This window comes from Pristis pectinata, chromosome 5 (assembly GCF_009764475.1).
Source record: "Pristis pectinata isolate sPriPec2 chromosome 5, sPriPec2.1.pri, whole genome shotgun sequence".
In the NCBI taxonomy this organism is placed as follows: Eukaryota; Metazoa; Chordata; class Chondrichthyes; order Rhinopristiformes; family Pristidae; genus Pristis; species Pristis pectinata.
Genome location: NC_067409.1, coordinates 75414745 through 75437494, shown reverse-complemented (window position 1 = coordinate 75437494; position 22750 = coordinate 75414745).

Here is a 22750-nt window from a genome sequence, read left to right as displayed (position 1 = left end):
GTGCATACAAATACTTGTACATATGGCAATTAACTCAACTTTCACTTTTAACAATAACCTGCTCAAAACTTTCGGGAGTCTTGTCAGCAAAGTGTAAAAAGATGCAGAATCAAATTATTCAACTTTTTGTTTGAACAAGGAATCTATAATGACATATTGTTGAGCACTAATTAACATAAATTCATACAGAAAGCCTTAAAATTGCATGGGTTAAAGCTTCCACAGAGCAGACTCTACAACTTCTGAAAGACCCACTGGCTGATCTCCCCTCTTGTTTGGACACTGACTAATCAGAGTTTAAGTCATGCAAGCAAATCAGTTTACCAAATGGCAACAAGTCATCTCATCTCCTGCAACAATTTTGCCTTTGTTCCATTTCCACTTAAGAGACAAAAACAGTGAATGAAATACCAGGCACCAGAAAAACAAATTTTGAGCTGTTGAAATGAGTGTAGCTTGTCCGACAGGGAAAGAAATACAAGGAGTAACCTTACATAATGGCACTTCCAGCAGACAGCTGTTCCAGAACTGGGGCACATCCTATGTGCAATTTCCACCCACTGCAGGCCTGATGTTTTAGTGGTTGGAGTTACCTACTTGTACAGGCAGGTTGTACAGGTTACAGGTTGTACAGGTTAAGAACACCTGACTTATGGACACCCTACATATGAGTGAGCTCCCATGATATTACTAAACTCAAAAGTCTGACGTACGTTCGTTCCTAGAAATGGCAGAACTAGCTTCCTCTCTCTTTCTCTGCACTTCTAGTAATTGTTTTTTCTTATCAGTCTAATGTGTCTTAGATGCCATTCAATACAATAATGTGGAGGTGTAGTTACTGTATCGACTGATTTCTGTGTATTTTCCGATTTACGGACAAAATTGACTTATGGATGTCTGTAAGAATGGAACCTATTCTGTTACCCGGGGTCAGCTTGCAGTGTGAATTCAGAACATTAGCCCTGTTGAGTGGTATAGGAAGGAGTTTAAATTTGATCACTTTAGTTACACAGGTGCACAGCTTTAATGTGCTTGGTGATTAGGGTGCATTTTAGTGACAATAATGTGGCCAACCAGAGTGGAAGTGATTGTATAACTTGCCTGTCAGTTAGGCCTGGTGATCACGCAGCTGTGTGTGCCAGAGATTGGTGTTATGTACATCGCTTGTATGTAACTATCCTCCATTCATTAGATTTTTTCCTCGGGAAACTGCCTTGCTTTTATTTGGAGAGGTTGCTGTTGTGCCTGCATCTCCTGCACTTTAGATAGACTCTGTTTTATGAGTCGATTGCCTTTTGTTTTGCTGTGACTCATTTGTCACACCCTTCCTCCATCTCACTGCCTGATATTACATTGTCAATAAATGCTCTCTAACGCTTATCAAGAGGGGGAGGGCAATGCCTTTGACTCACCTCATACACTCCCCTGATCTCTACAATCTTAGACCGCAGCCTGTCTGACTACAGGAAACACACTTTCTACCTAATGTGAATAAGAGTAGTCATTTCCATCAGAATAACTAAGTGCACAGTGTGTGGTGCTTTGATGTATTTCTGACAAACTATGTTGCCCATATAAATTTAAACCCTTATATTCCCTTCTCTACTTTACAAGGTTCTCCACAAGGAACTGGGAAGGTCTAGGGTATTATAGTTATGAGGATAGACTGGAAAGAATGGGATTATTTTCATTGGTACAAAGGAGATTGAGAGAAGATTTAATTGAGGAGTGTAATGTGATGAGAGGCCTACATAAAGTAAACAGAGGGAAGCTATTTCCACTAACAGGGTCAGTAACTAGGGGACACAGATTTAAGTCAGTAGTTAGAAGGATAAGAGGGGCGTTGAGAATAGATTACTTTGCTTTTTACTACCTCGATGTACTTACGTGTGGAATGACCTGACTTGGATATGTATATGGATGTGGTCAGATTCTATTTGTGGAGGGGTTTAGAGGGATATGGGCCAAATGCAGACAAATGGGACTAGTTTGGTGGGCACCATGGTCGGCATGGGCAAGTTGGGCCGAAGGCCCTGTTTCCACACTGTATTACTCTATAACTCTATGACTCTGATTGGATGGCATGCCAGCAAAAAGCTTTTCACTGTATCTCGGTACATGTGACAATAATAAACCAAGTCCAATTCCAATTCCAAGTCGGGTGGGGACAGAAGACCTCAGCACACTTAAAATGTACCTGCTTTGATGAGCCAAAACCTACACAAACTGGGGAGTAGGAATAACATTCTCTACTTTGGGCAAGCATGTACACCATTGGACGAATGGCCTCCTCTCTGCTTCTATGATTCTATTTGTTGTAGAACCTATTTTTGAATCATGCAACAAGGAAGGAAGCCAAGCACCAGTTGAATCAGGGCCAGGTTTTTCAAATAGCTATCCAATTAATCTTCCTCCCTCCACACAGGCCTTTACTCCTTCCCAGCCTACACACACTTCCCTTTTAAAAGTTACTATTGAATTTGCTTTCTCCAGCTCCTAACATGGTGTGTTATAGATGGTAGCAATTTACTGGATATAAAAAAAATTGGAGAAGTAACAGACTGCAGATGCTGGAATCTGGAACAACAGATAATCTGCTGGAAGAACTCAGTGGGTCGAGCAGCATGTATGGGGGGGAAAGGAATTTTCAACATTTCAATTTGAGACCCTGCATCACTACTGAGAGTGGAGAGGTGAGATGGCCAGTATAAAGAGGGGAAGGAGAGTAGTCAGAAAGGAGTCCGAGGTGATTGGTGGACTCCACTTTCAGTCCTGATGCAGGGTTTTGACCCGAAACGTTGAGTATTCCTTTCCTCTCACCGATGCTGCTTTACCTACTGAGTTCCTCCAGCAGATTGTTTGTGGCATCAAAAAAAATGCCTGGATTCCTCCCAGTGTTTATTCAGCTATGGTAAACAGTCCTCTCATCTGTTGAAGCACTATTGAGTTGGAGGCATCTCTAATCCACCAGGAGGCAGGATCCACTCTCTTTGCAAGGTGTGTCCGAGACTGGGGCTGAGACTCGCTGCAACAGGTCTCAGCCTTCGCAGAAAGAAAGAAGCCTGCAGTGTACAAAGGCTCTTCCTTCAACTACGATCCTCTGCTCCCGAGCATTAGCCAAGAGCCAGAGCACAGGTCCCTCAATGAGCCCCTGCCCCACTGATATTGGAGCACAGGGAACGAAGAAACGATTAGTGGTTGGGATCTGGAAGCCACTGCCTTGAAAGGGAGGTGGAGACAGAAACCCTCCGCACAATTAAAGGGTACTTGTTATGACAGCCAGGACTGAGAGTTCTACCTCAGGAGTTTGTAATTACAATGTGGCAAATTATACAGCAAGTTTGCAATGTAAATGTGGATGTGGCAATTTGTAATATAAAGACAGATTTACATGACCTTAAAATAGCATCTGATCCAATTGCCCCTCACCCTTTAAACAAGCTCCACCCGAAGACTTGGCAGTTGTAGTTCCCCAGGGGGTCTCTACCTCATCCTTGTAAATTCAGCAGCAGACACTCTAGTTTATTGCCAAAGCCCTGTTGTCATGCAGAAACTATATTCCCATCAATAGATGGGCTTGCTGCCAAACTCCTGAAATTACAGTGGCAGAGTGGGAGCAGCTACATTTCACCAACCTTGCATTAACATATCAACATTGTGCAATCTTAGACTGTTTCCAAGTGCATTTCCTACACCTGAAGTCATTGACACTGCAGATGAAGTTCTGAACAAATTCTAAATAATCAAGCTACGGTACCAAGATACCAACAAAGACTGTTGGAAATGCTGAGCAGGTCGAGCAGCATGTGTGTGTGTGTGTGTGTGTGTGTGTGTGTGTGTGTGTGTGTGTGTGTGTGTGTGTGTGTGTGTGTGTGGGGGGGGGGGGGAGGGTACAGAGAGAGAGAGAGAGAGAGAGAGAGAGAGAGATTTAATGCTTCACTTTGATGACCTTCTGACAGATCTATGTCACTGTTGCTCCTGGTTACCGTGGTGATGAGCTCTTTGATGGGTGCTGGGTCCAAGGTGTGGGTGACAATTTCGGCCTTGGGTAGAATATACCCAGGCATAAACAATGCTTTGAGTCGGAGCAGTAGATTCTCTCTTCCTCTGATATCAATGCATGAATTAGGACCAGGGATAGTACATTTACACCCCCCACAGCCTCCTCCCCTCCCCAATCCTGCTCTGTGATTCAATGAGATTGTGGTGGATCTGACTCTGTGGATCTGACCTCCACTCCCTATTCCTGCTTACCCCGGTCACATTTCACTCCCTTGCTTATCAAGAATCTATCTATCTCTGTCTTAAAGATATCCAAAGATTCTGCTTTCTGAGGTTTCAAAGACTCATGGCCCTCTGGGACAAAAATATTTCTGTTTTAGGTGGGTGACCCCTTGTTGTTAAACAGCAACCCCTATTTCTAGATTGTCTCACAAGAGGAAGCATCATCTCCACTTCCACCCAGCCCAGAACCTACAGACCTGTCATCATAAACCTTAATTTAATCGAGCTGCAGGATATCTGGCTTCCTCTGTAGGCTGACTCCACCACACGAGCAGTGTTCTACACTCCTTTCCTGATAAACCATAGGGATGCCAAAGGATTCCAAGACACCTGAAATACATTGAACAATACACATCTCTTTCTAGATTCCCCACACCCCTCCAACCCCTCTCAAGCTTCAGAGTCCAAGACATTCCTTGGGATACTATGGTTACCAGAAGAGGTGATGGAGGCAGATACAATGGTAATATTTAAAAGACATTTGGATGGATAGGAAAAGCATAGAGGGATGCGAGATTAATGCGGGCAATTGGGGATTAGCATAGATCAGTCAGCATGGACGAGATGGGCCGAATGGCTCCATTTCTGTGCCGCACAATATGATATGTATGATACAGCATTCAGATGACATAACCAGTGATAATGCCCCTTTCTTGGTGCAGCAACTGCTTTGCCCAGGACCGCAAGAAACTGCAGTGAGTTGTGGACACAGCCCAGCGCGTCACAGAAATCAGCCTCCCCTCCTTGGACTCTGTCTTTACCTCTTGCTGCCTTGACGAAGCAGCCAACATAATCAAATACCCCACCCATCCGGGTCATTCTCTCTTCTCTCCTGTGCCATCAGGTAGAAGATTCAGGAGCCTGAGGGCACATACCACCAGGCTAAAGGACAGCTTCTACCCCACTGTGATAAGACTATTGAATGGTTCCCTTATACAATGAGATGGACTATGACCTCACCATCTACCTTGTTGTGACCTTGCACCTTATTGCACTGCACTTTCTCTGTAGCTGTGACATTTTACTCTGTACTGTTATTGTCTTTACCTGTACTACCTCAATGCACTCTGTACTAACTCAATGTAACTGCACTGTGTAATGAAGTGACCTGTAGAATCAGTATGCAAGACAACTTTTTCACTGTACCTTGGTACAAGTGACAATAATAAACCAATACCAATACCGGTAATTAACATTCCTATGAATGACAAACGATTCTATTCAAAGAAATTTATGCAGGTATCTTATTGTTTTGGTTGCATTTTTCCAGCATTTTCTGTTTTTCTTTCAGATTTCCAGCACCCAGGTACAGTACCTTAGCTCTTCCACTCAATCATTAAACTTATTAATTATTCAATTATTATTACTTCCTCAGAAGGCTAAGGAAATTCGGCATGTCCCCGATGACCCTCACCAATTTTTGCAGGTGCACAATAGAAAACATCCTATCCAGATACATCACAGCTTGGTACGCAACTGCACTGCCCATGACTGCAAGAAATTGAGGAGGGTTGTGCACGTAGCCCAATCCATCATGAAAACCATCCTCCCCTCCATTAACTCTGTCGACACTTCCTGCTGTATTGGGAAAGCAGCCAACATAATCAAGGACATCTCCTACCCCAGTAGGGAGAAGATATAAAATCTTGGGAACATGTATCACCAGGCTCAAGGACAGATTCTGTCCTGCTGTTATAAAACTCCTTAATGGACCTCTTATATGATAAAGGTGAACTCTTGATCTCTCAATTTACCTCGTCATGGTCCTTGCACTTTGTCTACCTACACTGCACTTTCTCTGTAACTGTAACACTGTTTTTTTTTCCTTTTGTACTACCTCAATGTACTTATGTATGGAATGATCTGTCTGGATGGCATGCAAACAAGAGGTTTTCACTGTATCTCAGTATATGTGACAATAATAAAGCAATTACCAATGAGCAATTACCAAACAGACCACCATTACATCTAGCACTAAAGTACACATGTAAATGAAAATAAAAAAAAACTGCAGATGTTAGTAATCTGAAATAAAAACAGAAAATGCTGGAAAAACTCAGCAGGTCAGGTATCATCTGTGGAAAGAGAAACAGTTAATGTTTCTGATCAAAGTCCCTTCATTGGAACTGGGAAAAAATAGAACATAGAATATTACAGCACATTGTTGTTGTGTCGACCTACTCTAAGATCAATCTAACCAGTCCCTCCACATACTCCTCCAATATTCTATCATCCATGTGCCTATCTAAGAGTCTCTTAAATGTCCCTAATGTATCTACCTCTACCAGCACCCCTGGCAGTGTGTTCCACACACCCACGACTCTCTGTGTAAAATACTTACCTCTGATATTCCCCCTGTACTTTCCTCCAATCACTTTAAAATTATGCCCCCTCCTGTTAGCCATTTCCACCCTGGGAAAAGTCTCTGGCTGTCCACTCGATCTATGCCTCTTATCATCTTGTACACTTCGATCAGGTCTCCTCTCATCCTCCTTTGATTCAAAGAGAAAAGCCCTAGCACGCTCAACCTATCCTCATAAGACATGCTCTCCAATCCAGGCAGCATCCTGGTAAATCTCCTCTGCACACTTTCTAAAGCTTCCATATCCTTCCTATAGTGAGGTGACCAGAATTGAACACAATATTCTAAGTGTGGTCTAACCAGGGTTTTATAGAGTTGCAACATTACCTTGTGGCTCTTGAACTCAATCCCCCAACTAATGAAGGCCAACATGCCATATGCCTTCTTAACAACCCTATCAACGTGTGGCAACTTTGAGGGATCTATGGACTTGGAAGCCAAGATTCTTCTGTTTCTTCACACTGCTAAGAATCCTGCCATTAACCCGGTATTCTGCCTTCAAATTTGACCTTCCAAAGTGAATCACTTCAAACTTTTCTGGATTGAATTCCATCTGTCACTTCTCAGCCCAGCTCTGCATCTTATCAATGTCCCATTGTAACCCTTGACAACCTTCTACACTACCCACAGCACCACCCACCTTCATGTCATCTGAAAACTTACTAAGCCACCCTTCCACATCCTCATCCAAGTCATTCATAAAAATCACAAAGAGCAGGGGTCCCTGAACAGATCCCTGCGGAACACTACTGGTCACCTTCCTCCAGGCAGAATACGCTCCATCTACAGCCACCCTCTGTCTTCTACGGATGAGCCAATTCCGAATCCACACAGCCAAGTTTCCCTGGATCCCATGCCTCCTGACTTTCTGAACGAGCCTATCATGGGGAACCTTATCAAACACCTCACTAAAGTGCATACGTATACACCACATCCACTGCTCTACCCTCATTAAAGAATTCAATCAGGCTTGTAAGGCATGACCTGCTCTTCACAAAGCCATGAAAGGAAAGAAAGAAACAAGTTAATCTGGTTGGCAGAGAAGCTGGGGGAGGACAGTGGGTGGAACAATGAGAATTTCCCCAACAGGGTGAAATAATGAGGCAGTTAAAGAGACAGTGAGATCAGATTAAACCTCCTTGTCTATGTTGTGTGTTGTTAATGTTGATTTGTCTGTGGAATATTGTAATCTCTGACCAACTGGGACATGCGTAGCAAACCAGACCATGTAAAAAAGAAAAAAAGCTTGTCAAACAAGATGAGTCACTTCTAATATAGACAGATCGCACCTCCATGGTCTGCTCTTCCATTCTCACCTACAATACCCCATCCATTGGCACCTTCCTGTGCAACTTCAGCAGGTACATTTCCTTTCGCCTCTTCCCCAGCGATCCAAACAGTCTTCTCATGTAAAGCAGCAATGGGCTTGCACTTTTTCCAATCTAGTGCAATGCATTTAGTGTTCACAATACGGTCTCTTCTACACTGGAGAAACCAAACACAGATTGGATGATTGCTTTGTTGAGCACCCGCCTCAGACCACAGCAGTGACCCTGATCTTCCGATTGCTGCCATTTTAATTTGCCATCCCACTCCTGCTTTGAGCTCTCTGCCTGTGACCTCCTGCACCCTTTACAATGGGGCCCAACACAAGCTCAAAGAACAACAATTCATCATCCATCTGGGTGCATTGCAGCCTGCAGGACTCAATTTCGTATTCTCCAACTTTCGATAACTTGCTCTTTTTCACTCTCTGTCTGACAACCGGCCAATTTTACCTGCTATCTTTGTTTCTTTTGCTTTTTTCGTACGGTCTGGTCTGCTGGACACCATTCCACAGACTGTACAACATTATTAACACACAGCACTGAGACAAAGGCGTTTTATCTGATTTCGACTGCCTCATTGCCTCATTGTTTCACCCTTATCAGATGAATCCTCTTTGTTCTACCTATCACCCTCTTCCATCTTCTCCATGACCTAGAAATATTTCTCTCTTTGTTGGTTCTGACAAAAGAGCCAACTTAAAACATCATCTGCTTCTCTTTCCACAAATGCTGCCTGACCTGCTGAGTTTTTCCAGTATTTTCTGTTTTCATTGGGCATTTGAACATCTTTGCGGCTATTCTAATCACATTTGCATGAAAAGAAATTTCCTCAATTAAGTATCAAGGAAACCCAAGCCAACATGATTGTTCCCTGTAAATTAAGGGCTTGTGAACTTTAAAACAGTGAGTAAAGTTAACAGGTAACAGGGTGAGGGGGGAAAGTTTAAAGGAGATGTGCAGGTCAAGATTTTTACACAGAGAGTGGTGGGTGCTTGGAACAGGCTGCCAGAAGTAGTAGTGGGAGCAGATATGATAGTAGTGTTTAAGATCTGTTAGATAGATACATGAATATGAAGAGAATAGAGGGATATGGATCATGTGCAGGCAGAAGAGATTTAGTTTAATTCAGCATCGTGTTCACACGCAGACGTTGTGGGCGGAAGAGCTTCTTCCTGTGTTGTATTGTTCTATGTTCTATTCGTAAGATACACACCTTCTCAAACATTACTGAACACAAGTTGAAACAAGAATGCGAGATAAATACCAAACAAATGAATGAGCCAGTAAGTAGTTCTGATTCACTCCATGGCTGATGTGGACAGAGTTGCTTCAGTATGTCTCAGACACCTTTATTCCATCCTACAAGAATTTCATGAGGTTCAGCAGTATAAATAGATAACCAATTTTCTTCAGACTACACCCCTGAATGGCAAATCCTATTCAAGGCTTTTGTTAAATCTGTGAAAGTCATTTACAAAACATATGATAGAAAAAACATGAGCAAGTTATCAACTGAACAGTCATGTATGGGCATTTAATGTTTTTAACTTCTAGCTCTCCATGCCGTGAAGAGACCTGAATATGGACTTGATACTGTTATCAGGAGGAGATGGGGAGCCGACAGCTGGAGACAAGACCACAAGTCTCAAGGTGCAGAGTGCATTCAATTTCTAAGGCATATCAGTGGCATGTGAGAAAACCTGGTAACAGAATGGGGTCTACCCAGCAGACTCCAATATGGCTACTTCAAAAGCTTACTGAAGATAAATTGGAGAATGTTTCAAAAGCTTTATTTCTTTTGTAAAGTTGAAATTCAATAAGGGCAGAGAGGTTGCACGGATTGAGTTGGAAGGGGGAATTTAAAACCAACCAAATGAACAATGTGCCAGAAAGCTGCCTCCAGCCTGTCGATTGCTGGATTTCACTCAATCTCACTGGTCCGCATGCCTGTGAGGGACTTTCTCATAATCATTTTACACAACTTAAAAGCCACTTGCTAAACTATTGAACTTTATTTGGTCACAGTGCGACCAGTGCCATTAATGTTGCCAAAGATCACTCATCAGGTGACACAAGAGACTGCAGATGCTGGATTCTTTTCCCCAGGGTCGAAATATCTAAAACTAGAGGGCATGCATTTAAGGGGGGGGGGGGGGGGGGGAGATTCAAAGGAGATGTACGAGGCAGGTTTTTTACACAGAGAGTGGTGGGTGTCTGGAATGCACTGCCAGGGGCGGTGGTGGAGGCAGATACAATATAGGCATTTAAGAGGGTCTCAGATAGGCACATAAGTATGCAGTGGATGGAGGGATATGGACCACGTGGAGGCAGAAGGGATTAGGTGCTTAATTAGGTTGGCACAACATTGTGGACTGAAGGGCCTGATCCTGTGCTGTATTGTTCTATGTTCTGTGTTCTATTTGGACAAAAAGTAAACTGCTGGAGGAACTCAGTGGGTCAGGCAGCATCTGTGGAGGAAAAGGGATGGTCGGCGTTTTGGGTTGAGAGTGTAGAGAGAAGTTAGACTGTGTCTAGAGGTGAGTGGGAGGGGAGAGACAGGGGATGGTAGGTGAAAGGTGGAACCAGGTGAGGGGGAATGATGCAAGATGGAGCCAGGTGAGGGAGGGGGAGGGGATAGTAAAGGTGAACCAAGAGAGAAGAAACCCAGGGAGACAGGTATGTTGGTGATGGGCGGATGGAACCAGCTGGGGGAGGGAAACAGGTCTTCATAATGGGACGAGGGGGGGAGAGGGATGGAAAATGTGAACAAATGGTGATAGAACCTGAGTGATCTGGTGGGAGAGGGAAAGGAACGGTGGAGAGTTCCTGAAGTTGGAAAATTCAATGTTCATGCATTGGGCTGTAGGCTATCCAAGCAGAATCTGAGGTGTTGTTCTTCTAGCTTGTGTTTGGCCTCAGTGTGGCAGTGGAAAAGAGCAAGGACAGGTTCTGGAGTGGGAAGGAGAGTTAAGATGACACGCAGCCAGAAGCTCGAGATCGCCATTTTGGATAGAGTACAGGTGCTCTGCAGAATGGTTGCCTAATCTATGCTTAGTCTCGCTGATGTAGAGGAGGTCACATCAGGAGGAGTGAATGCAATAGACCAGGTTGGAGGAGGTGCATGTGAATCTCTGCCTTACCTGGGAGCACTGTTTAGGTCCCTGGATGATGGTGTGGGAGAAGGTGAAGGAACAAGTGTGATACCTCCTACAGTTGCAGGGGAAAGTGCCAGCGGATTGTGGAGGTGTAGGTAGGAAGGAATGAGCAGAGCAGGGACTCAGGAAGAGAATGATCCTTGTGGAAAGCAGAAAGGGTGGGAGAGGTGAAGATGTGACTGGTGGTGGGATCATGTTAGAGATAGCGGAGATGGCGAAGGATGCACAGACTGGTGGGGTGAAATGTGAGGAGCAAGGCAACTCTATCTCTGTCCCATCTGAGGAGAAGGCAGGTGACAGAAGACATGTGTGAAATGGAGGAAATGCTTGTGAGGGCTCCATCAACCATTGCAGAGGGGAAGCCACGTTTCCTGAGGAAGGAGGACATTTCAGAAGTCCTAGAGTGGAAAACTTCATCTTGAGAACAGATACAATGGAGAAACTGAGAGAAAGGGATGGCATCCTTACAGGAGACAGGGTGGGAGGAGGTGTAGTCTAGGTAGCTGTGGGAGTCAGTGGGTTTATAGTAGATATCGGTGACTATTTTGTCTCCTGAGATGGAGACAGAGAGATCCAGAAAAGGAAGAGAAGTGTCAGAAATGGTCCAGGTGAATTTGAGGGCAGGATGGAAGTCGATGGCAAAGGTGATAATATTGAAAGGTGCAGGAAGCAGCACAGATGCAGTCATCGATGTAGCGGAGAAAGTGTTGGGGAGGGGAGGATTGGAACAAGGAATGTTCCATGTAGCCAGCTCCTACAGCAGTCTCCCACTCACATGTGGAGCTGCCTCCAGAGAGGGACTAGTGGAGAGCTACAGCTTGAAGAATGATATAAAGGCAAAGGATCAGTTTCCTTGACATATCAGTGTTTCAGTGGACTTGGGATGCCAATTAGGCCAAAGTATGCTGGCTCTGGTTGGTGCTTCTGAATAGAACTGCTGGCAATCAGCCATTCACACTGAAGTAAGTCCCGGATTTAATTTAGGCACACATGTATATATACACACACACACACACACACACACACACACACACACACACACACACACATGCATAGAGTCTGGGAATCAATATTAGAGTTTTTGGGGGGGGGGGGGCGTGTGTGTGGTAACTGAACCTGTCAATCACTCAACTGCTGGACTCCCCTTCGAGATCAGAGAAGGCCCTGTCTTGGTGGGTTTCCCTGTCATTACACTGGGGAAATTACCATTCAAGTCCCACGCCAGGTCTGAACCACTGCAGGATCCAAAACCCCATTCTAGATCTGCAGATTAAGAGGCAAAGAAAAAGGTAGGCATTTATTAAAATTATTCTGCTTTAGTTTAATGAATTTTAATTATTTTGTGTTTTACCAATAATTTTATACATCTTTATTCTATTTTAATTATTTACTTCAATTTTAAGTTTTTATTTTTTTAATTCAGTAACAGCTTTGAAGCTCGCTGTGCTTTTTATCAAAGCCTACCAGGGCGTTTGGGAGTTGGGACTTCCCCACTGCGTTGCCTGAGGCCTCGGCGCCCCTAGCTTTCGATGCTGGACTTGGGAGAAGGGGAGGTCAGTGGGACAAACCCTGCAGAGGGAAGGAATTCCAAGAACTGGACCAAGTTCCAATGTGACTTGACCCAATAAGTGGCAGATGAAATCTGCATCCAGGGTGGTCAGCAGAGTCAGTTATTATTGGAAATCGTGAAACGATTGACTTAAGAATGTCTTCCAGGGAAGGAAATCTGCCGTCTTTACCTGTGAGTTCAGATTTACCTATGTTCTATCCTAGGCATCTACGATTTACCTCACTTCAGTCCTGGAAATAAATTAAAAATATAAGTGTCACAGAATTGTACAGCACAGAAATGGGCCCTTCAGCCCACCACATCCATGTCAACCTTTTTGCTCGACTACACTAATCCCACTTGCCTGCATTAGGAACCTATCCTCCTATGCCATGACCATTTTTAAGTCTACATTTAAAGCATTTTGTCTAAATGCTTCTTAAATGTAATATTTGTATCTGATTCCACCATCTCCTCTGGCAGGAGGTGTTGGAATCAGATACAAACATATAAAAAAATTACCCCTCAGATTTAAAACTCCTTCCTCTCACCTTAAACCTATGCCCTCTTGTTTTTGACACCCCTACCATGTGAAAAAGATTCACTATCTACTGTATCTATGGCTCGCGTAATTTCATATACTTCTATCAGATCATCCTTCAGCCTCCTTCGCTCTAGGGAAAACAAGCCAGGCCTATCCAATTTTTCCCCATAACTAAAGTCCTCCAATCCAGGCAACATCCAAATGGATGTGATGATTGATGGACTAAATAGAGAGAGGATGTCAAGTATGGTGCTTAGCAACATGGCTTTGCTCTTGCATTTCTTGTCTTCCTTAGGCCATTGGAATGGTTTCTTTAGGGAACAAAGCACCTCCAGTAGATTACAGCAGCACAGTACCATGCTCCAGTTACAGACCCCTGATGCTATATCTAACCCACACCTTCTTGGCACTCACAGCAGCCTCCCATTCGTAGTATCACTCTGCAGCTCCCCACAGCCAACACCAACTCATCCAGCGAGAGATTGCTAAAATGAGATGCAGCCTTTGTGCAACAGCAGTTTACTCTGTCACGTGGTCTCCTTCGTAACTGACTCCAAACTCCTTCAGGATTATCTTTTGAAATAATCACTTTGAGATCCTGCCTCAAAGGTTGGAATCACGCCCACTATCGCTTGTGGGTGGGAAACCTGGATGTGAAATATTAACGAGGTGGCTAAGTTCAAAAGCTACTGTCAGACACACTGCACTTCTCTCCAGCTTTCCAATAGGCTTTTGAAAGTGCCTAGCTCCCAGGATGTGATAGAACCAAGGTAGGTATCATAGTCTTTGCCTACTCCATGCACAATATTATATCACAGGCTGTTTATAACAATAACACTGGTGACTGTGATATTGGGAGCTGACTCACTCACTCACTGTGGGTCTTCAACCCTTTATACAGAGTGAGACATAGAAGAAGTCTCCCGGAAGAATAAAGAGAGTGATCATTGACATTCTTACATTGTATAAAGGAATATTTTTGTGCCACAAATTGTATGGCCTGGAATATCCAAAACTTCCATAGCACTGGAAAATATTAAACTTCATTTGTTCAACTGAACCTAGAAATATGACCTTGGTAACAAAATAGGGTGTTCAAGAAATTCTATTGGTCCATCTAGATCAAATGGGGAAGTGGGCCAGGGAATGGCAGTTGGAATTTAACTCGGACAAGTGGGAGACGTTCCACTTTGGTAAGTTAAACCAGGGCAGGATTTGCATGTAGATGGTAGGGCTCTGGAACATGTTGTAGAACAGAAAGACTTAGGGGTACAGGTACATAGTTCCCTGAAGGTGGAGACACAGGTAGACAGGATGGTGCAGAAAGTGTTTGGCACACTTGCCTTCATTGGTCAGGACACTGAGTACTGGAGTCGGGACGTCATGTTGCAACTGTACAAGTCTTTCTTTCTTTCTTTCTTTTTCAATCTTTTTATTAGTTTTCAAATTAATACAGATTGATATATAGCATCAATATTTATATATGTAATACAAAGAGATCAGGATAACATCGTAGCATATATAATCATAAAGAACAATAAAATATAAAAAAGTCTGCAGATCCAATGATCTCTTAGTAAATGAATATAATATAAAAGAAAGGAAAGAGAAAGATTTATTATATAAATTTTTAAAAAACCCAAATCAATAAAAAAATTATAAACAATATAAACTAAACAAAAAAAAACTTCTCAAAAGAAAAGCAAACAACAAAAAAAAGGGGAAAAAAAACTGGGCTAAACTTTCTCAGTAGAAACAAAACAATATTATGTCGTCAAGTCCGTTCCTCCAAGTTGGAAAGTTATTGAAAGGGGATCTACATCATGTGAAAATATTGAAGAAATGGACTCCAAATATCTTCAAATTTAAGCGAAGGATCAACAGTACCACTCCTAATTTTTTCCAAGTTTAAACATGATATAGTTTGAGAAAACCATTGAAAAGTAGTAGGGGCTATTGGATCCTTCCATTTAAGCAAAATGGATCGTTTGGCCATTAATGTAACAACAACTGTACAAGTCACTGGTGAAATCACATTTTGAGTATTGTATGCAGTTCTGGTTACACTGCTAAGGAAGAATGTTAATAAACCGGAAAGGGTGCAGGAAAGATTCATGAGGCTGTTACTGAGACTGGAGGACTTGACTTATAAGGTGAAGCTAAGTAGGCTGGGAATTTTTTTTCTGGAGCGTAGGAGACTGAGAGGTATATAAAATCAGGAGGGGCAAAGACACAGTGAATGGTTATAGTCTTTTTCCCCAGGGAGGGGATTATAAGACATGAGGTATCTTTATTAGTCACATGTACATCGATACACACAGTGAGATACATCCTTTGCATAGAGTGTTCTGGGGCCAGCCCGCAAGTGTCGCCACGCTTCCCGGCGCCAACATAGCATGCCCACAACTTCCTAACCCGTAAGTCTTTGAAGTGTGGGAGGAAACCGGAGCACCCAGAGGAACCCCAAGCAGACACAAGGAGAACGTACAAACTCCTTACAGACAGTGGCGGGAATTGAACCGGGGTCGCTGGTACTGAACAAGAGGATATAGGTTTAAGGTGAGAGGGGAAAGATTTAAAAGGGTCCTGAGGGGCAACTTTTTCAAACAGAGGGTGGTGAGTGTATGCAGTGAGCTGCCAGAGGAAGCTGCAGAAGTGAGCTTCTGATGCTTGAAAAGACTTTTGGAAAGGTACATAGAAAAGGATTAGAGGGATATAGGCCAAATGCAGGCAAATGGTTCTAGCTCAGTTAGACAACTTGAGTTAGTCCCATTTGCCTGCATTTGGCACTAACTCAAGTGCTGTATAACTCTATGACTCTATTGTCAACAGTTGTGTGCCCGTCAAGAGCAGACGAAGTTTGTAGATGGGAGGACACCAGAAACATATAACCAATAAACACCAGTCTTCAGTCCTCTCTGTGATTCCTAGGAAATGTATTTAAATGCTCAACATTAAAAATCTATGTCTTAAATATACAGTGTACTGTGCACTATAACAAATGATGGATGTAATTATACATAGATCTTGATGCAATGCCTGACCCATCAGCCCCAGCTGAGATGGGGGATGTGTCAGCTCAGTACTGCCAGGATTCAAGGTGTCAGTCAACACAAGAATTGAAGCTTTGAAGGCCAGGACCACAGACAAGGCGAGAATGAGGAACAAAAGAAAGATGGGATGCAAATAGTTGAATGGGTAGTAAACAATAATTGGATAGGCTGTATACAGTAATCAGTTTTCAACCACATAACACTGAAAATAACTAGCAAAGTGTGATTCATTTCTGGGTCAATGATTCCAGCAGTAATGAGTCCTACTTTAAGTTTACATTGTGAGGTGTTAAGTGAACTTAACAGCATAGTACAATCAAAGTTTAGTGCTCTATAACCGAGGGATATGATAACCTCAGCTGAATTAGGTAGATACCATAGCAACAGCTGTTGTGTTGAATACTTCGTACATCTCCAAAGTTGGATGGTTCATAAAGAGGGCAGTTTTAATATTTTCATAATCAGGATATGGATCCCAAAAAAGTGCTAGAGAAAATGTCTTTCTTTTCTCATCTCAAGAATGCTCACTTTCCAGGTTCTCCAAAGAGGCAGAGCTGTCACTGCACCTTACTTCTGGCCTGACTATTTTTACAGGGGAGGGGGGATCCTTCTGGTCACACTGCTTATGCCTGGAGTAGATGTTGCTCTAAGGTAGTTGCTACAATGAGTTGGGGATGGAGAAATCCAAGATTGGATGTTGACTGGGATACCAATGGTCCAAACGTCAGAAAATTGGAAAGGGATCTAGGATCATTGTAGGTCATTGGAATCTTCTGACAAGCCCTACTGTCAAAAGCAAAGAGGAAAGCTATAGAAACAGTATCTCCAGTTCCTGACACCTGATCACCCTGTCACAGGGGATGTTCCTTTCACAAGTGTACTTGTTTGTGCAAATGACTGGGAGAAGAACCCAGTTCACACCTCTCCTCTTATCGACAAATATACCTCATGTTGGTCATCACTGATCTGTCCTCTGTAAACCATGAACCTTTGTAATTCTTTTCCTTATGTTGCATTGCGGCTGGTATAAAACAGGAAGGGGACCTCACAGAAATAGTTCTCAAGGTGCCAGTGGTTGATACTGAGGCAGCACGGTAGTGTAGCGGTTAGCGTAACACTATTACAGCGCCAGTGACCCGGGTTCAATTCCCATCGCTGTCTGTAAGGAGTTTGTACATTCTCCCTGTGTCTGCGTGGGTTTCCTCCCACATTCCGAAGACGTACAGGTTAGGAAGTTGTGGGTATGCTATGTCGGCGCCAGAAGAGTAGCAACACATGCGGGCTGCCCCCAGAGCACTCTCAGTAACACAAAAAGATGCGTATCACTGTGTGTTTCGATGTACATGTGACTGATAAATAAATATCTAATCTAATCTAATATCTATAGTTGAATTATTCCAATTAGACAACAGATTTAACTCATTATGTGTTCAGATTTGGTACTTTTCTTTGTGCTTATTTAAGTTAAAATATATTTTTACTATCGTATATCATGACAGGGAGATTTTTCCAAATTTAAAAAAGAAATAATTCAAACCCCCAGGCTGTCATTACTTTCCACTTCCATTGTCCAGAAATCATTTGGAAATAACACACAAAGTGTTGGAGGATCTCAGCAGGTCAGGCAGCATATATGGGGGAAACGGACAGTCGACATTGAGGGTCCTAAACATTGACTGTCCATTTCCCGCCACAGGTGCTGCCTGACCCGCTGAGTTCCTCCAGCATTTTGTACGTTGCTCCAGATTCCAGCATCTACAGTCTCTTGTGTCTCCAATTCTTTGGAACTGCCCCTGAAAACCTCTTCTAGATGTACCTGGTCCTTCTCTTGGAATTTCAGCACTAACCAAGATCTGGGGTTGCCAAGCCACAGAAACTGACAGAAAAAAATACCAAGAAATTTAGAACATCTTTCTCCACACCAAAGCTTGACTTTTGCTTGAGGAGTTGGTACGTCAGGTGCTATCAGGAACAAACCGTCCAAAAGAGAAGGGTAAATTCAATCAGAAACAGAAAATGAAAGTAAAAATAATACAGATGATGGAAATCTGAAATAAAAACAAGAAACACTGAAAACACTCAGCAGGTCAGGCAGCATCTGTGGAATGAGAACTCAGGTTAATATTTCAGGTCATCAGGAGGGTGTTTGACCTGAAATGTTAACTCTGTGTCTCTTTCCACAGACTCTAATTGAACTGCTGAGTGCTTCCAGATTTTGTTTTAATTTCAGAAATTTGGAAACCATTGGAGACACAAGAGACTGCAGGTGCTGGAACCTGGAGCAACAAACAATCTAGCGGAGAAATTCAGTGGGTTGAGCAGCATAAGTGGGAGGAAAGGAATTGTTGACAATTCAGGTCGAAACCCTGCATCAAGACCATTCAGACACCATTGTTTTAAATGTTTCATTCTTCAAAAGAAATTCTATAATAATGCCCATCTGACTTTTCTCTTGTTCTGATACAGTATACACCAATTCAGTGGCACTGTAATTCTTTTTGGCTGCACCATTTCTGCTCTTAGAGATCTCTAAATGTCAGCCCACACTGTCCATTAACTCAATGTTCCTCAGAACTGGCTTGGATACTGGCAACGTCAATGGTTTGGTGCTGATTAAGTTTCCATATCTGGACTTCCTATTACCAAAAGCAAGAGCCTCAAGCATGCAGTCACATAATGGCCTCACTCCTCTATCTTCCCCTCCAAGTCACACACCATCCTGACCTGGACATCTATCCCTTCTTCATGTTCAATCAAAACCCTGGAACGCACTGCCAAAGAGGAGCAGCTTCACAAGATAGACCACAGCTCTTCCAGTTCATCATCACCATCCAAAGGGCAATTAAAGACTGAAACCAAATTGGCATTGCCTTGCGATGTCAACTCATCCCAAGAATGTCTTTTTTTAATATCCTGTCTACCTTGGCTACAAAAGCTGTGACACTGAGAATCTCTGCAAATAAAAATTACTGTGATGAACTTTTGATATTGATAGGGTCATAGAGTCATAGAGCTATACAGCACACAAACAGGCCCTTTGGTTCAACTCGTCTGTGTGAACCAAGTTACCTAACTGAGCTAGTTCAAGTCCCTCAATACCTTTGCATGGAGGATTTCAATTTTGCCAATGACAGACACCTTGTTAAGATCGGAACCTTGGATATACAGTTTCATTACTTTAAAAGAAATGCCAATACCTGGAGTGCTATAAAGCTGGCAGATTATTTCAAAAAATAACCAAAGCATTAAGAAACAAAGTTAAGTTTTGAAGATCAAAACTGATTTAAATGTGTACAATAACGGCTTGTTCATTCCATTTATTACATGGGTTGAAATGTAATTTTTCCAGTGTTGAGAATCTGTCTTCTGTATTCAAATAAATGATGAATGATGCAGCCAGGCAGAAAGTGGCATTAACACAAAATGAATTTTCTTGGATATGTGAGTGTGGAATCTTTCATAGCAATCCAAACTACAAATTAAGAACATTAATGATGGGTATTAATGATGGAATATTAATGATGGTTAAGAATATTAATTATTTATATTAATCAATTTTATTGATATTTATTGGAAATAACTCATGGGCTTGAGCCGAACTCACTCCTATTTTCATACTGGAAAAAAATATCAGAGTCTAATTTACCGATCGAGGTATTGGTGGCTGGAACAAAAGAATCCTCTGATGAATGAAAGTTCATACTGATAATGTGGCTCTCTTTTCATTTATCACAATGATTCAAAGACCAAGGTGATTTATCAGCAAGTAACATAGTGGAGAATATTTGCAATATTCAAAGTAAAATGGTCCATAAGGCTTCCCAGCTGTTGGAAGCTTTATATTAGTACTGAACTCTTCAGAAGAAGTAATGAGCCTGAGAAGGACAGAAAGAACAATTGCTACTTAATAATAATTGTAGACCCACTTAATGGGAAAATCTACCAGAAGGGATAAGTAAATTAGAAGTTGAGTTAAAAAAACAGTCAGCTAAACTTACTTGCAGCTGTAGAAGTAAATTGTTGAAAGTGAATGGAAAATTTATCAATCACATTTCCATCTTTTCACGACTCCAGGGTATTCTGGGAGTAATTTTAACTTCAATGGATTGTGCAAATTGGTAATATTGATTCAACTAATTGCTTTGCACCTCTCCCAATTTTTATTATGCTGGTAAAACAGTTACAGTAAAATTCTGATAATCTGGTAGGCTTGGGACTTTGGTGATCTTCTGGACTGTTAGAATGTTATTCTTATTAATACTCAATACTAATAATACAATTTTAATTGACTTTTTTATATGATAACAAGAATATAACAAAAACTTTCCTGTGAACCCAGAAAGTTTAAAGGACGCTCAGGAACCAGAGCCCAGTTGAGTTTATAGGGAGTACAGGACTGGGAGCCCAATATGTTAAAGAGAATGCAGGAACCGACAGACTGACGGGTTGAAAAGGACAGCAGCAAACATCACCCAGTGAGCCCGATGCTCCAAGCCAACAAGATTTCTGAATAGTTGGATCATGGATCGTTGGCATTGTATTAGGAAAAAGAGCCTTTTTTTTCTATATTATTAGTGCTGTACAACTTTAGTTTGTTCTGCTTTCAATTTGCTCCTTTTATTTCTCCAAAACCACCATCTTCCTTCCTGCATCTACTCTGTACCCTCTAACTCACTATTCACCCGAATCTGCAAAGAGGACCTTCTTGTCTACTCTCTTTTGTAACCTAATTTCTATTTCTTTCCACAATCTTGTCCACTCCCCCAAATATCCATAGTTCACAGCCCACTATATGGCGCATACCCAACATAACCACAGGTCCCCTTTAAAATCATGTATGTAAATTGCACCAAATTAGGGATGGGAGCATAAACAGTAGTGAATGGACAAACACAAGGGTGCCAAAGGAACTCAAATTTGCTACCTTTTGTAGGGGCACATGCAGGAATCCATAAGTTTATGGGTCTAATGTCTGCATGGCTGGCCATTAAAAGTTATATGTTTTGGATGATTATTGGGAGGAGTCCATATCGCTACTTGCTCCACACTTGCACACACACCTGGGCAAACCAAATATAAAGGGATTAGGATAGCTTAAGGTAGACTAATCAGAGGCAAATGTATGGAGATATGAGACTGGCAAAAGGCAGGTAAACAGAAGGAACACAAACAGAATAATTAACAAGAAATGAATAGCAACTTCCATTTATATACGTTTAATATTCCTGACAGGAATTTTAGCAAACAAAAATATTGATGCTGGGCCATAAATGGGTACTTAGGGCATAAGGCCAAAGGCTTGGTCAGAGAGTTGGGTTTTAAGGAACATTTTAAAGAGTAAATAGAAGTAGAGAGGCTTTTGGAAGGAATACAGCTGTGGAGCCTTGAGCCTGTGGAGTTGAAGCTCAGCCATCAATAGTGAAAGGATTAAATTCAGGGATGCTTAAGAGATCAGAAAGGAGGACTGCAGGTATTTTGTAAGGGACAGACTTTAGAGAGAGGTAGGGATGAGGCAATGGAGAGGTTTGAAAGCAAGGACAAAAATTTTAAAGGTGAGTGATTGTTTAACTGGGAGCCAGGGATGATAGGTGAACAGGACTTTGTGTGAGTTAAAAATTTCGGATGAGCTCAAGGTTACAGGGGCAGGCTAGAAGAGGAATGGACATGGAACAGATGAGGGTTTCAGTAGCAGATGAGATTGGTATTGGTATTGGTTTATTATTGTCACTTGTGCCGAGGTCTTGCATAATGTTCATACAGATCAATTCGTTACACAGTGCATTGAGGTAGTACAGGGTAAAAACAATAACAGAATACAGAGTAAAGTGTCACAGCCACAGAGGAAGTGCAGTGAAGGTAGATAATCAGGTGCAAGGTCATAACAAGGTAGATTGTGAGGTCAAGAGTCCATCTCTTGAGGCAGGAGTGGGATAATACTACTGAGATAGAAAACTGCAATCTTGGCAACGACATGGATATGAAGCCTGAAACCTGGACCAGGATTGTGGATGGTTAATTTCAGTTTTAAGCAGTTGCCACTGAGAGGGATGGAGTTGGTTGGTCAGGCTTGTGATGGAAACCAAAGTAAATGGATTTGATCTCCCACTTTTTAAATGGAAAGAATTTCTGCTCATTCAGTGCCAGATGTCTGACGAACAGTGTGACAGTGGAGGGTTCAGGATACAACAGCAGACAAATTTAGGACACTGGATCACTGAAACATACACATTGAGTCCAGCAACAATAAGGACAGGGAATAGGACCTGTGGATGTATGGCTGAAGGGTTGACATTTCTGGATGGTAATATCACCACACCTGGTGCACTGTATGCGGTTCTACTTGCTGTGTTTCAGCAAGGTTACCAGGTTGTGCAGAGAAAGAGGTTTCCTTTTATGTAGTTGAAATCCTGAAACAACCCAAGTTGCATCCCCCAATCTCCAAGAAAATTAAACCCAATCCACAAAGTTTGCTTTA